Consider the following 15,991-nt stretch of genomic DNA (forward strand, 5'->3'; position numbering starts at 1 on the left):
ACACTTCCACCCACATGAGGAGGGTTGTTGTTCCGATCAGGCGACAAACAGTCTGCCATCGTGCAGCGTCCAGTGTGAACCATCATCCACGCGAGGCACAAAGCCAACTACAACTATCTACGTGGAGGATCCAGGAGCCTCACCACCGCCCTCTTTACGGAGCACATTTCGCCTCGGATCGGATGAAGGGCTCCCAGCCGCCGCCTCACTACATCAACAGCGAAGAGGTGGCTCGGCTCAGGGAGAAGTCGGAGCAGAAGGAGCCCAACATGAACACCGACCAGCCTTCTTCCAGACCAAGCTGCGTTCACATCTACAACCAGCCGGTGGCCCATTATTTCAGGCCCGGAGCCTTTCGCGCTCAGGAGCAGCTCAAGCGGGCACGTTCCCCCGCAACGGCGGTGGAGTACGACGCCCACTCAGATCCTGGCCAGCAAAGACAGCTACACCCAGACCTACCCAAAGGCCCCCACACCACTCCCAGGGTGGCAGCAGCCCCCAGCAGGTTCAGTCAGGGACGCCCCCAGCCTCTGGAGACGACCTCCCCAGGGTCAGGGCCCCAACGCCGGGGTTGGGACGCATAAGCAACCTGCTGGGGAATCCTCCGTCTCCGTGCCCGGCGATCTGAACGAAGCGGCCGGTATGGAGGCTTCAGCGGGGCCACGGCGTGCCAGCGGAGCTGCAGGGGGATTTCAGGCGCCACCCTCGTCGCTGGAGCTGACTCGTTGGCAGTCTCACCCCAGCGGCCTGGTCTCTCTTTAATGGGGAAGGCCGGCCGCCCAGGTTCGACACTCCATCATCGAGCTCAGAGCCGCCACGGCCGCCGAGAGACATACACACACAGCCCATGGGACCGGGGTGAACATGAACGAAGCCTCAGCAGAACATCCGCGAGACGGAGCGTTCCTTCCATCAGAGCATCTTCGCTGCAGCACCACAGCGAGGACGGTACGAAGAGCAGGGACCTGAGCAGCAGCGCGAGAAGGGCACCGACGGCCACCTGACCCGGAGACCCCTTCCCTGAGGAACATTTTAGACGGAGCAGCGCGCTATTCCAAACATTCCCGAAAGAGCGGGACGGGATGGATACGTCCAGCGCTCAGCGAGGACAGCGAGTCCAGTCCGGATACGCCGCCTCCGGCGCTGAGGAAGGTGAGGGAAAGGGGAAGACAGAAAAGAGGAGCCGCCAAGCATGTCCGTGAGGGCGGCCTCTGACCAAGCGGAGTTGAGCAAACAGATGAGTGGTTTATATCCAGTGCTTATATAAACAATCTCCATAAGTGTTATTCTACGTGATCCCAAATTCACCATTGTCGCCCGTCCTTACCTATCGTACAGTCTATCGATCACCCATATATGTGACTGTTGAACTGCTGTCTCGAGTCATACATTCACATTCTTTGAAGTTGTATACCAGCTGAAATTATTGGTCGTCAAAAGCCTACATGATCCAATTAGTGATGATATAATAGAATGAGGTTCAATATTGGAGAAATTGATAGGGGCTGGCCGAATACGCTAAAATTTATCTGAGGGCTACCGCATCAGGTTCCCCTATTAGTGTTTCACGAAACATTCGGATATTCTATAATTGAGCACGCTGGGGATGTGAGCTCAGTCTTTTGTGATTGAGCATTGGGAAGACTATGGTGAATCATCACGAGCCGACCTCGTCAACACATACTTCTTACCTCTGGTCACTGTACTGTCGTGCCTGGGTTGTGAATAGACACTTTCTGTGGTTTCTCGTTTCTAAGAGACAATTGCAATCCACACTCAATTATCATAATATAGTATCACATGCCATCCACCATAAATAACCATGATGATGCAGCTAGCTCAAGTCTCTAATATATTATATAATATATCTCTAGACTGTCTCATATATAAATATCACAATGATAGATGAGTAGACCTGCTATCTAATTAAATAACGAATCCAGAACACAATTCAAACAACAACATTATGAGTGCGAGAGAGGTAGATGCACATAGTATACAACATAGACATAGTTAAATAAACATAGCACAAATATTATCTAAGCGTTTGCAATAAATTGCTAAATGCCAGTGTGTGTAGTGGAGACCTCCGAAGCTGTCTTCTTACTAGTTGTCTGGTAACAGTGAAACTTCTTGTCGCTCAATGAACTATAGTAAACGCACATGCCTTAGAAAATATCGCCTCTCGAGTACACAGCTAGGCGGCTCGTATACGTAGAACTTATGTCTGTGCCTAACGTCAGACTGAGACTCCGCTATGTGGCCACGGCAAGCTTACCATCAGAGTGAAATTATGACAACAGTGATCCAGACACAATGATAAATGACTCCCTCATGTCACTCTACTGATGTCCTAGTGACTGCTCTTTTACGAGAAAACGCTCCCGACCCCAGTGCAGAGCTACTTCTGAAGAGAGGAGATGCGACATAGTCCAGAGGATTGCAATGTGCTATCAGAAAAGAGGACGGTGGTGAAATGCTGGGGCTTTAGGGACAAGTGTCCTCAGCACCCAGCGTAATAATTTAATTAACAAAATTTTTAAAACCCAAGTCACCTTTCTCCACTAAAATGGTAACTTCAGTGTCTCTAGGCCTCAGCAGAGACCGTCATTTCCTACATTGCCTTGTAAATATTTTGGACCAGTTGTATGTATTTTCCATCCAAAACAACGTGAAAAGGACAGTGACGTTAATTAGCATGAGTAAAGTTACTGATCTGAGCTGACATCATCCATGGACGAGCAGTAGGATTATACAGTTAGCAGTGCTCAACTGTAGAGCTAATAAAAAAAAAAAAAAAAAAAAAAAAAAAAAAAAAAAAATACAAAAAAAACCCAAAAAAGCAAACACCCTATTCAACAGCATTCACGATGGCGTTTCATGCCTGTGAAATTGTACTCCCATGGTACGCCAATTTCCAATTGGAAAATTTCTGCACACGCCTTGGTCTCTCGTCATTTGATTTAAAAGTGAAGGAATTCCACCAAACAGCGCCGAGGTCTCCGCATCTTGTCTTCTTTTAAGCAACGAAGTTAAGCGTGCACGTCAGAGTCGGCAGAGTTTGCCGGCCAGCCACCTGGCCAGCGGTGGCTTGGCCAAGAAAACACAGGAAGCGGATGAGCCAAGACTGGCCAGAAGGCGAAGGGACTGAGAGAGCTTCGAATAATTCGTATCGTCTTGATCGGGGCGTGGGGCGAATATTCGGATCCCAAAATGAATATACAGAACCACCGTAACCAACGAATATAAGGATTTTGGGTCCAGCCCTAAAAAATTGTAGCTTGACAGGGTACGAAGTTAGAGGGGGGGTTAGGGGTGCTAGGGGGTTTAAACTTTCACAGAACCTTATAAATATCTCTAATTCATGCATTTCTTACAACAAAGCAAATCAAAGATTGTTGAGCAGATGGCCCTGATGATTTGAGATGGAATTAACCCAGTTGTTTCAACTACTTGTGTTCACACAGGCATTGTTGCTTGAGTTATCGGATTGTACAACTTTGCCAAAGAATGCATAAGTCTACATTCAAGAAACAAAGCAGGATCTGTGTCGTGTTGAAGCATCATGAGCTGTTAGACACCATATTCGACTCATTCTCCGTGAATCTGAAGATCACCAGCGAGATTCTCACAGCAAATGTCCGTGTGAACACGATGTTCCCTAAATACTGGCCGTTATTAGAGAGGTGCCTTCTCAACTACGAGCTCCGATCCGACTATGGATGTCTTGACGACACAGCCGATAGCAATTATGAAAGTGTACTAAATTTGCACTGATACTGCTGATGTGTTTATTATTCGTAGACGTTAGTGTGTTAGTGTTAGGAAACATGATGGGGTTATTGATTATGCTAAACTGGTTTCGCCCGGAAGTTAACAACTAGTTGGCGACTTACAATAAGGACACCACTCGGCTCCGCACCACCCAAATGCTCGCTACATGCCTGCGACCAGTTGGAGGGCCATTTAAACAGAGCCCCGCTCTCCAAAACTGTGATGATTTCAAAACTAGTTTTTTTTTTTTTTTTTTTTTTTTTTTTTTTTTTTTTTTTTTTTTTTTCTCTTCTCCCCCAAAGCATCTTATCTGTATTATGTCCATAAAAGAAAGTTTCCTATCGCGACAACAGATACTGATATCTCTCGGGGCAGGCGATATTCTCCACCGATAGATCATCGGTCGGGCTCTACGTCTTACTGCCTGTATTCATGAAATGTGACTACATAAAGGCACAGTATGTCTACAATAGGTAAATTGGTGACGACGTTGCAGGACGGACACAGCAACGGAGCGTACTAAATGGTAGTGCACTTATCCTCACCACAAGCACTGCTGACACTTAATAAGACAAAGAAGCTTTCCCAGTTGCAGTGTTTCACATCTTGTTGTGACCACATGTCTTGCTTTCACTTAAAAAAAAGAGGCTCTGGGATTGTTTGACAACTAAGTCTGAATGTGAGTTAAACAATTTAGCGTCAACTTCTCCAACTCCAACCTGGACTTTCATGGACGTTGATGTACATTGTAAAAGCTAAGCTGCCATTTTGAATGTACACACCTGATATTCAAGGATTTTAAGCCTACAGTTGTTTTGAATGTATGAAAAGAATGTTTTCTGTCTGCTGTGTTATGAAAACATCATAGAGCTGCGTACTTCGTCATAGCGTCTAGGATATAAATGTGACTGAGGTTTTCCATTTTACTGTCTCGTCTTGAGGAGACCTCAGTGTGTCCACTAAACTGGCGAGTTTAAATACAGTTTTAAGCCACGAAGACCTACCCCGTAAAACACGACACGAAGTGTTGATGGGATTCTCAAGACAACAAGTTTAATTTAAGAAGTTGGAAATCCTTTGTTTACCGTGTCATCATTTTTACTGTCTTTCTTTGATACGTGGGGATCTTGTCATGCGAACACCACATGGTTGGTGCCTTGGAGATCTGATTTTAGCTAAATGCTCTGATATCGATTTATAGCAGAGTACAGCATTGATCAAGGATTACTGTTTTTACGAGAGATATAACAAAAAAATATGGTCCTTTAAAACTGGTTTTTCAATTTCAGAGGAAGGATTTTGGTCATTAGTCCACAGGGATAGTTTTATTTATTTTAAGCTTCTTTGTACTGGTTTGGTGGAGATGTTTTTGGGTTCGGCTTGTTCCCAAGATTAGGGAAATATTTTTTTTAATTTTTTAATTTAAGTGGGGATTTTTTTGCCCCCCCCAACCAGGAACCCCCCAAAAAAACCCCTTTTTGTTTGTTAATTCCCTAAATGACATTTGAACCCAACTTCTCTAAGATTTCTGGGTATCGTTTGCTCAACTATCCTCTCTAGCAAACTGACTGACGCACTTGCCTCAGAGACACATGTGACGCTGTCAGCCTTGAAACCTCTTCTGGACCACATCACCCGTGATGTTCTGGTCGAAAAAGGTGGGGATTCAGTTTTGACCAAAGAAATGAAACGAGTGATGAGAGAAGATCTTAACAACAGATACACAGAGAAGGCAAAGACAGTGATGGACATGGCGTGTTTCATTGACCCCCGCTTCAAAAGCACCTTTTTAGATGAGCCTGAGGCTGCAACTGTTGAGAGCTGTGTACACGAGGAAGCCTTGAAACTAGCACCTGTAGAGATCAGGGAAGAACCACAAAGCATCAGCAGCACCTCCACAACACTAACCCCTCCAGCATCAGAGGAGAAAGGCCTGGCTGGATTGTTGAGAAAGATTTCCTCAGCAAGGAACCAGAGAAGGGAGGAGGGTCAGTTTATGACCACTGCAGAGAGAGTGAAGGAAGAAATAAAGCACTACTTGTCTCTGCCATCCATTTCAGCAGAGGAGGATTCCACTTGTGTGGTGGAGGGGGCATGCATCAGAGCTGCCTCAGCTTTGCCAGGGTTTCCAGGAAGCTTTTGTGCATCCCAGCAACCAGCGTGCCATCCGAGAGGGTATTCAGTGCCAGCGGGCACATCGTCTCCCCTCAAAGATCACTTCTCAAGCCAGAAAAGTAAATATGCTGACATTTTTACGTTTCAATCTCAACTAGTGATCAAAGTCAGCAGCAAGCAACAACCTTATGGTGAGGACTACAGACAATCAGTGTGGCTCATTTGATTTGTTTACATATTTATGTTATTTTAACCACCATCTGCACTACACATTTGTTTACATGTGGTTATATTGTTCTTGCATCCACTTTACTGTTTTTTTACTACTAGTGTTATTGTATAATATTTGTAAGACTTTCCGAGCACTGAATGTGAAGATTCATACACTTTGCACAACAAATGTTATGTTAAATGTTAATGTTTATGAGGCAGTGGCACCTTACTTCTTTTGTTGTACTTTATTCCAAATGTTGCTTTCAAGCAAACGGACTACCTCCTGCTCTTTTAAGGTCCCCTCTTTAATTTTTGTAGCTTATTAATATGCTATTTAAGGTTGAAGTTCTTATTTTGATTGTTTTTTTGGCTAAAATAAAAACGTTGTTCATTGATTTAAGTGTGCCTATGAGTACTTTTTAAACATTTTGAACATATTTCACAATACTGTGATAATATCGATAACCGTGATAATTTTGATCACAATTATCGTGATATCAAATTTTCATATCGTTACATGCCTACACTCAAGGATGAACCACACCTGCGGAGGCCCACAAATGTCTTCCTGATGTCTTGGCTGATTTCTTTAGGTTTTCTAATGTCATCACACAAGGAAGCAGTGGGTTTGAGGTGTGCCTGAAAATACATCTTAATCTATCAAAAGCTTTCAAAGTCAGGACATCATTATCTTGAAGGCATAGCAATCTTAGTGTATGCAAACTTCTGATTATAGAATAGAATTACTTTATTCAGTCCCTCCAAGATTTCGCGGGCGTTTTTCATGATTGTTGCGGCCGAAAATGCCTGAATTCGCGGCAGCTTTTCTAAAAAAATTGCGATAAAAGTTGCAATGTTTTAAGCTTATTTGTTGTGATGAAATTGCGGGAGACAGTGACAACTACTAAAAAGCTGCATTTTTTCCAGATTGTAGAACATGTTTCAACGCTGTAATTGACAATATTTATTCCGAAATTAATTATATAACGTTCCAACCCATTTCCACAAAAGCTGGCACACCACAGTGGGAAATTAGCAGCAGCCAGATACTGGTTTAACATGATGTGGTTGGTAGATTTGCGGCACAAAATGCTAATTTACTATTGAATGAATCATATTTGGACATATCTGTCAGTGGCTTAAAAAGTTAATTTCACATCCTGGCACACATGTGTTCACAAGCACACGCTCACAGCTGGTCACGTCAACTAAAAAGAACAGCACAGAGAGCGCAGTCCTGCACCAAGACAGGGGTGTGTTCTGCATGTATACATACCGAATCGCGTGACCTAAATATGTAGCTGGCAACTGGAATTGATGGGACTCAGAAACACCCCCACAATTTAATCAGTTGTTCCTTGTGTCATTTCCGATACGTCCACAGTGGTAGATTTGTTGTAGGATCACAATCATGTGATCGTCAGCGGGCCGCTGAGGTAGCGTTCACCTGTTGCCATGGTTACCGTGCCGCTATCAGACGCAGTGCCGCTATGAATCCTTAACAAATACGTGGATCCAAACTTTAAGCCGCATCACTGCTGAAGTCTAATCATTTGGTCCTTGTGTCATTTCTGACCGACCCTGAAAATTTCATTCAAATCCCTGAGTCTGTTTTGAGTGATGTTGGTAACAGAGGAAGGATTCACACACGCCGATTGTCACATAACACTGCCGAGTTCTTTGGTGGAATAATTAAACTAATTTACCTCATTCTTTCAGTGCTCTAATGGATCTGGATGCAACGGTTTCCATCATGGTGATTAATGTGGTCTGTTTTCCGCTCATTTCAGCCGTTCTAATATGTTTCATGTTTTTTTAAAGTGTATTAATCGATGATTTTTTTTTCTTTTTGTATTCCACCACAATATTGCACGGTTGTAAAACCGTTTAGCTTCACTTTGGTGAAAAACATCAGTGAATTAGTTGTTTATCAATGTCTTCAGCAGTAATTTTTGTTGGTAAATGAGAGACATTAGTACCGCACATGTCTGCATTTTCAAACCATAAACAAGGAAGTGAATTCGGTGACGTACGTGCATTAGGTTTGCGCTGGGGACTGCTATGATTGGTGGAACTCACGGGAGGCGGGCCAAAATTGCGGGAAAGTTGCGGTGATTGGACAAAATTGCAAGGCCACGCAAAATTCGCAGAGATTGGTTGATTTCGCGTGATCACAACATCGCAAATTCCTGGAGGGACTGCTATATTAATCCCCGAAGGGAAATTCAATTGTTTGGTCTTATCTTTTGCTTTTGAATTAAACAGTCCGATTGCTGATGGCAAGAAACATTTCCTGAATCTTTTTGTCCTGCAGCACAGGGATAGGAGCCGTCCACCGATGTTTTGTTGTTCACTGAGGCAAATGTGAAGTGGATGATCCATGTTTGTCAGAATGGCCTCCATCTTTCTAAGTGTCCGTCTCTCCACCTCATCCTCCAATGTGTTCAATCCGATTCCAACTACAGAGCAGCTTTTTTAATCAGTTTGTTCAGATGCCTTGCATCCTTGTTCTTTATACTGCCTCCCCAGCAGACTGCAGCATAAAACAGGACACTTGCTACCACAGACTGATAAAACATCTGCAGCATCTTACTGCAGATGTCTATTGATCGAAATCTTCTCAGGCAAAAAAGTCGGCTCTGGCCCTTTTTGTAGATGAAGTCTGCATTTTTAGACCAGTCTAATTTATTGTCAAGGTGGACACCTAAATATTTATATGATGTCACCACCTCCATGTCAACACCACAAGTGTTCAATGGATGAAGAGGGGTTTTGGATCTGCGGAAATTTATGATCATTTCCTTTGTCTTTGAGGCGTTGAATAGCAGGCAGTTTTTGTGACTCCAGTCACTGAAGGCACTTATCAGATCTCTGTATTCAGCTTCATGTCCATTTCTGATACATGCCACGATAGCAGTGTCATCAGAGTATTTCTGAATGTGGCAGGACTCAGTGCTGTATTTGAAGTCAGATGTATACAGTGTGAACAGGAATGGAGCCAGGACTGTTCCTTGTGGAGCCCCAGTACTACTCATTAACATCCCAGAAACACAGTTCCCCAGCCTGACAAACTGGCCTTCCTGTCAGGTAATCTGTGATCCATGAAAGACAGGAAGGATCCACTCCCATCTCTGTGAGCTTGTCTTTGAGGATGGTGGGTTGGATGGAGTTGAAAAACCAAAGAACATGATTCTCACATAAACTCCAGGTTCCTCCAGATGAGACAGGGCACGGTGAAGCATGAAGAGGATGGCATCATCCACTCCAATGTGTTTTTGTATGCAAACTGCAAGGAATCGAGTTTGTCTTTGACCTCAAGCCTCAGTAGACGTAAAACCAGCTGCGCCAGAGTTTTCATGATGTGTGAGGTCAGAGCAATAGGTCTGTAGTCATTTAGTTCAACTGGACATTTGATTTTTGGTACCGATACAATACAGGATGTTATCCATAGAGCAGGCAGCCTTTGCAGGTATGACTGCGTCTATAGAGAAGCTGATGTATTCAGTAAAACAATCAACCTGTCTGTCAATGTTCATACTGTCCTCATCTGTTTCCAGAAGCACATTCCAGTCTGTTGATTCAAAGCAGTCCCTTAGAGCTTCACTAGTTTGAGGAGTCCATCCTCTGATTTGGACTTTAGTTGCAGACTGTCTCAGCACACAAGGTTTGTAACAGGTCTGCAGATAAACCAAGTTATGATCTGACCTGCCCAGTGGTGGTAAGGCAGTAGCTCTGTAACCTTCTTTGACATTGGCATACAGCAGGTCTCGGGTTTTATTCTCTCTGGTAGGGCAGTTAAACTGTGTAAATCCAGTCAGATGAGAGGAGAGGCTGACATGATTGAAATCTCCTGATATTATTACAAGCGCCTCAGGATGTTGAGTCTGTATCCTAGCAACAGTATCATGCAAAACATCACATGGAACCAAGTCAGTTACCTTGGGTGGAATGTATACAAGTATTGTTATGATGTGACCCTTGGAACATAGTATGGCTAAAGTCCATAGTCAAGTCCAAGATTGTGAAGAAAGTAATAAAAATTCTATTAAAAAAAATCTCTTTCATTATTCTGGCATTTAAAGATAATTTTGGTCATCTTAACCGACATAAAACAGGAGAAGCATTGCCAGATTTAATGTCAGATCGTGTAAATTAAAAAAAGGGTTATGTGTCGTTTATACAGTGTAAGTAAACTTCTGGGTTCAACTGTCTGAATTTCATGAGAAGGAAAAGGCTGGTAAACTCACAATGCTCAAAAGTATTATTCTCTACCAAAGAAAATGCTGCTCTTTACCTTCCTCAACAACTTGCTTGAAAAACAAGACTTTTCTTCTGTTACTTATCTTCATCACCATGTAAGACATTTTCAGAAAGTATGATCAGCAGCTAGTTCAGCCTCAAACAAAAAACAAGCAGCTTCCTAGCAGTCCACCATTATATCCTCAGTACAGCTGCTTCTGCAGAGCTACATCTCTCCAGCCAACGTCACCTGGCTTTGGTCGGCCCATCTAACCAACTGGAGCAACTTTACACATTTTAAAGAACAAATTCATGATAATAATGTTAAGTGGTATGTTTCTCACTTTTTGTGAAGAATCCATGTTTCCTCCGTTGTTGAGCTCAGACTAAATGGCTGCCAACATTCCTCTGCTCCTCCGTCAGACTCTCCTCCTCCTGCCAATCACCTGTCACATCAAACACATCTTCATGAGGATACCACTCTATACACAAGTGTCAGAGTGTCCCATATGTTCATCAGCCAACACAGAGGACACATTTCAACTCAATAGTTCACTTTTAGCTCTTTTCAGTTTCAACTAAAACTGATACAAATGAACTTAAACTGTTAAAAATAAGGAACATAGACAGAAAACAGACATGGAAAAAGAGAATAAAGAGAACATAAAGATGCTACTGCAGGTGATTCAAGACAGGACTGCTGGTAGAAAACTGTTCATGCTGTAAGTTAGTGAATGTATTTTACTGCTCAGTGTTCTGTTTAAAGGCAGCTCTCACTCTCTGTTCTTTGCACTCTCCCATAGTGTCAAGTGTCCTCCCACTTTCAATGACAGGTGATTCGCATTAATGATATTTCTCACAGTTTGTGCAGTTTCCCCACTTGAAAAAGGATGTTTCATCTACCCAGGGTTTGAGCAGGACTCCACTCATCAATCAGACAGTTGCTTTCTTTCTTTTCCCTCTTTTATTTTGCAGTGGTCACAAATTCATGAGATACAGAGGTGGCAACTTCCATAAGTCCATACGTTTAGTTGATAGATTAAGGTGAAAAACCTTTAAACAGAACACAAAAGGACAATGTTCACATTACTGCATTCAGCAAATAGCAACAACCATTCCTCATGGACATTTTCACCACATTGGCAAATGCTACTCCACTCAGTTTATGTTTATCAACCTCAACACCACATAAACTGAAGCAACAAATCATGGCATGAGCAATATTCAACCCAATACTATACCACACATGAATTTATCTGCATTCTAAAGAGTTAATTTTAAATCACAGTTGAACAAATTACTCTGAGGATTTTTATTAAAATTTTTTAACCATTTTATACTTTTTACTTCATGGTTTTAAAATTATTTTAAGTGCATAAAGTGCTTTTAAAGTGCAATCCTTTCCAGATCCAATAAATAAATAAAGGGCATCGTAAAAACCCACCATTACAAACAGGATGAATTCACTGGTCTTAGCTGGAACCCTCTAATTAGCACCAGAGCCCTAGAGATAGTAAGAGTTGCGACACTCCCATAGGGTGCCGTTGTACGCTTTCTTTCGGTCTACTTCCGGGTTGTGGAGGCTTGTTTAGTTCCAAGCACCGCTTCGACAGTGATAGCCAGCGTTCATTTGCACTGCAGGTCGTTGAGTATATGTGGAGGTAAGTTGATGAAATGCCTACCTCTTTTGAATTGTCAACTGCCTATATTTTATCAGAGGCTCTTTATGATGCATATGCTGAGCTTTATTTGTATTTGCGCAGCGTAATTATATATATATTTTATCTTGGTAGACGACCGAATTTCTGCTACTTTTTTTTAGCTCGACTCTGCTGTTAGCTGTGAAGTTATCTCCAGGGATATATTGACGGATTAATTGTTGATGAGTTGCTACCTCTTTTTAATTTTAACATCTTTATATTGTATCAGAAGCCCTTTGTGGTGCAGACATTTATCTGTATTTGTGAATATTAGCAGATGACCGACTTTCAGGCATTGCCATGTGCTTGTTAGCTGTTCTTTGAAAGCTACCTAGCTACATCGCCACCTCTTTTTAATTGTCAAGACTACGTCCTTTATATGAGACCCTTTATAATACATAAACTTATACTTGTAAGTATTTAACAAATATATTTATTAATATCTATCGTATCATCTATCTATCCACCAGTATCCCGAGAACCCTCACTGAAGACACGAAGACCCTCATTGTTTCTCCCATTGTCAATAAAACATACTATTTCATTCATCAAAGCATAATGAGTTGTTATTCTTGAATATATATTTTGTGTATGTCTTAAAATGGTTATAGTGAGTCAACTCCTGCCTCATCAGAAGTGGCTGGACACTATCTGCTGAATGGACTGTTGTTACTCTGCTTTTCAATAATTGCCAGACTACGAGTAAGTGAATCAGAGAAATATAGACATTGCCTGGAAATACAATAATCCAGCTGGGCAAAAATTAACATTTTCAATCATCTTACATTTCTGTGTAAAAGTCGATTTTCCATGCCAACATGAATGTGAAACATTCCCTCCAAAACCCCAAAAGTGTCTTTAATATGTCACCTTACAGCTCAAAATGTAAAACTGACATTTACATACATACTCCAATGAATTAATAATCAAACAAGTATTTGGAGGTGTGATTTTATTCCTTTTTTACCGTGAAATCGCCGCTCTCAGTGCCATAGAAGGAAATGACAGCGCTGCATGTTTGGAACTATTCAGACTTACATGAACCACGTCACCGCCCCGCTGCGAGAGCATGAGTGTCGCAACTCTTACTATCTCTAGGGCTCTGATTAGCACCAATTAGCCTGCAATCTTATTTTCAACTGAACAATTTCAAAACACACGGCAATTATTGGTAAACAGACAAAGTTCACAGCAAGCCGCTCGTGGCTGATCTCCGTGGCTAATGCTAATGCTAACACATACTGCAGTGGCACACATCGGCAGCTTAAACAGTCTTTTAGTCTCCAGAATTCTGCTCTTACCGGCTGCAACCCGGATTTTGGAGATGAAGGCAATCCTGCACAGTTTGCCGCAGATCTTGATGCTTTCCCAACAGAAATTCACGGACACTTTGTTTGAACACGGTCATTCATTCTCAGCTCCTCCTCAGTGCTGCGTGTGTCTCCTTTTTGCCGCCGGTGACAAACCTGAAGCCGCAGATTGTTTCCCCCCCAGCTGAGTGTAGGACCTGTGCGTAAATGCTTCTCCTTTGAGTTTTCAGCTCCTTCCAGTTTGACTTGACACATAGACTGCTTTGCACTCTGTGTCACCTGTACCTTCAGAGCTCTGAATAAAAGAACAAAAGATTTATTGCAAAGAACAAAAAGGTTTTGCCTCCACAGCAGCTTGTTATGAAAATGATTGTATTTGATGATTGAATGTTCTTATTCATTGTAATACTGTGTGATGTGTGCTAAAAGAGGAACAAGGACACGAACTATCATCAATATCATTTCATCTTACATGGCTAATTTAAAAAAATATGACATTATATAAATATGCACTACTGTTCAAAAGTTTGAGGTAACTTAGAAATGTCCTTTTTCTTGAAATCAGTTCTTTTCAATGAAGATAGCATTAAATAAATGATAAATCCAGTCTAGACCTTGTTAATGTGGTAAATGACTATTGTAGCTGGAAACAGCAGATTTTTAATGGAATATCTCCATAGGGGTACAGAGGAACATTTCCAGCAACCATCACTCCTGTGTTCTAATGCTACATTGTGTTAGCTAATGGTGTTGAAAGGCTCATTGATGATTAGAAAACCCTTGTGCAGTTATGTTAGCACATGAATGAAAGTGGGAGCTTTCATGGAGAACATGGAATTGTCTGGATGACCCCAAACTTTTGAACGGTCGTGTACAGAAGGATATGGAAATCATAACGCAGTGTTTGAGCGGTCGTAGGTGAGCTGGTGTGCTAAGGATGAAGAGTGGAAAGGCACTTGGTCCTGATGATATACCTGTGGAGGTATGGAAGTGTCTCGGAGAGGGAGCAGTAGAGTTTGTGACTGGGTTGTTCAACAGGATCTTAGATAGTGAGAAGATGCCCGAGGAATGGAGGAGAAGTGTGCTGTGTTCCTCTGACGCTCACTTGAACTAAAAGCATTTGAGCTGCACAAAGTGTGAAATGAGAGAGGAAGCAGTGAATCTCCAAACTGCTGACAGACTTTCACACATTATTGTCCAGTGAAAATCAGCTTTTTGTGCAGCCACACTTGATCCTGATTTGAGTCTTTAAATCCTGTTCTAGTGATGAAATGAGAACTTCCTTCATCTTGTGTGTGATGGAGAAGAATAAAGGTCTGTGGCTAAAAATCCTGACTCTGAGTTCTTCATTACAAACACACATTATATCAGCTGGTTATTATTCATCTGCTTTGTTCTACTCAACATGGAACACAGAGATCAGAACAGGTAGAAATTTAAATATAGAACATCATTTATTTTACAGTTGTAAATTTGATTAAATAGAATTAAAAAATGTCAACATAAAGATCAGATCTTCATAATTTATCGTCTCCATAATGTAAAGTCACTTCTGTTCACCTTTTTGGTTCTGAATCAGAAAAAGCAGCATTTTCTCATCAATTCTGTCTCGTGCTTTAATCATTAATGTTTCAGGTCATCCTTGTTATTGAACTGTTTTCCATCATTATGAACTTTTCTTGCCATAAATCTCCATAACTTTCTGATGGGATTAAGGTGTGAGGACTTGGCAGTCAGTTCATCACATCTCGATCACTCTTTCCAAAGTATTCTGTGCTCTTCTGTGGTTTGTGGTAAATTCATCCTGAAATCCTTCCATTTCTGTCCTCAGTATTCTACCAAATATGAAAGATTCCTTTGGAAGCAGATCTTCAATGATTTTAGATTTGATTTCCAACAATCAGAATGTTAGAAGTTTCCCTGTTGATCGTATTTTACTGATAGTTTCTCCCAAATGTTTCAGCTCATTTTTACTGGAATATTTTGAAGTAAAGTTTGTGTTTTCTGGTGAATGGATCAGATCTCACATTTAGTTTCAATCAAACCCTGAGGCTTCTGGAAAATACACACAGCTTTAAAATAATGTTGGATCATCTGCTGACTGTGTCCTTATTAAATGCTTCTAGAGTTTCATTATTTTAACCCTCGTGTCGCTTTAAAGTTTGAAAATGTGGAAAATAATAAATATTTTCACAGTGAAACTTCTGATGTCCACATTTTAACATTTTTGGGAAATTTTTTTTTAACATTTTTTGGTGGAAAAAGAAGAAATGTTTCTAAAGAACATTCACATAAAAATCAACCAAAATCCAGTAAATTCTCTGGATTTTGGTTGATTTTTATGTGAATGTTCTTAAAGAAAATATCAGAAATTTTACTGATAAATATGGAATCACTTTAGATATTTTTAGGATTTATTGGAAGATTTTTACTCATTTTTAAAAAAAAATATTTGCAGGAATTTTCTTGCCAAATTAGGGGGATTTGTTTTTTTTTTTAAATAAAACTTTGAAGGAATTATTGGAATTTTTTTCCTGAAGGTTTTTGCACATTTTCATAAATTTAGTGAATTTTTTTGCTGAATTTCTGGATTTTTTTCCTGTTTTTTGGTGCCGTAAATGAAGCCAACAGGAGGGTTGA

At 41.4% G+C, this 15,991-nt stretch overlaps 1 pseudogene; it reads left to right on the forward strand.

The window, feature by feature from the left end:
- Window positions 1-1,229, forward strand: part of LOC110957816 (protein FAM171B-like) — a 7,957-nt pseudogene extending 6,728 nt beyond the window's left edge.
- Window positions 1,230-15,991: the final 14,762 nt, after the last annotated feature.

This window comes from Acanthochromis polyacanthus, chromosome 22 (genome assembly GCF_021347895.1).
Source record: "Acanthochromis polyacanthus isolate Apoly-LR-REF ecotype Palm Island chromosome 22, KAUST_Apoly_ChrSc, whole genome shotgun sequence".
Taxonomy (NCBI): domain Eukaryota; kingdom Metazoa; phylum Chordata; class Actinopteri; family Pomacentridae; genus Acanthochromis; species Acanthochromis polyacanthus.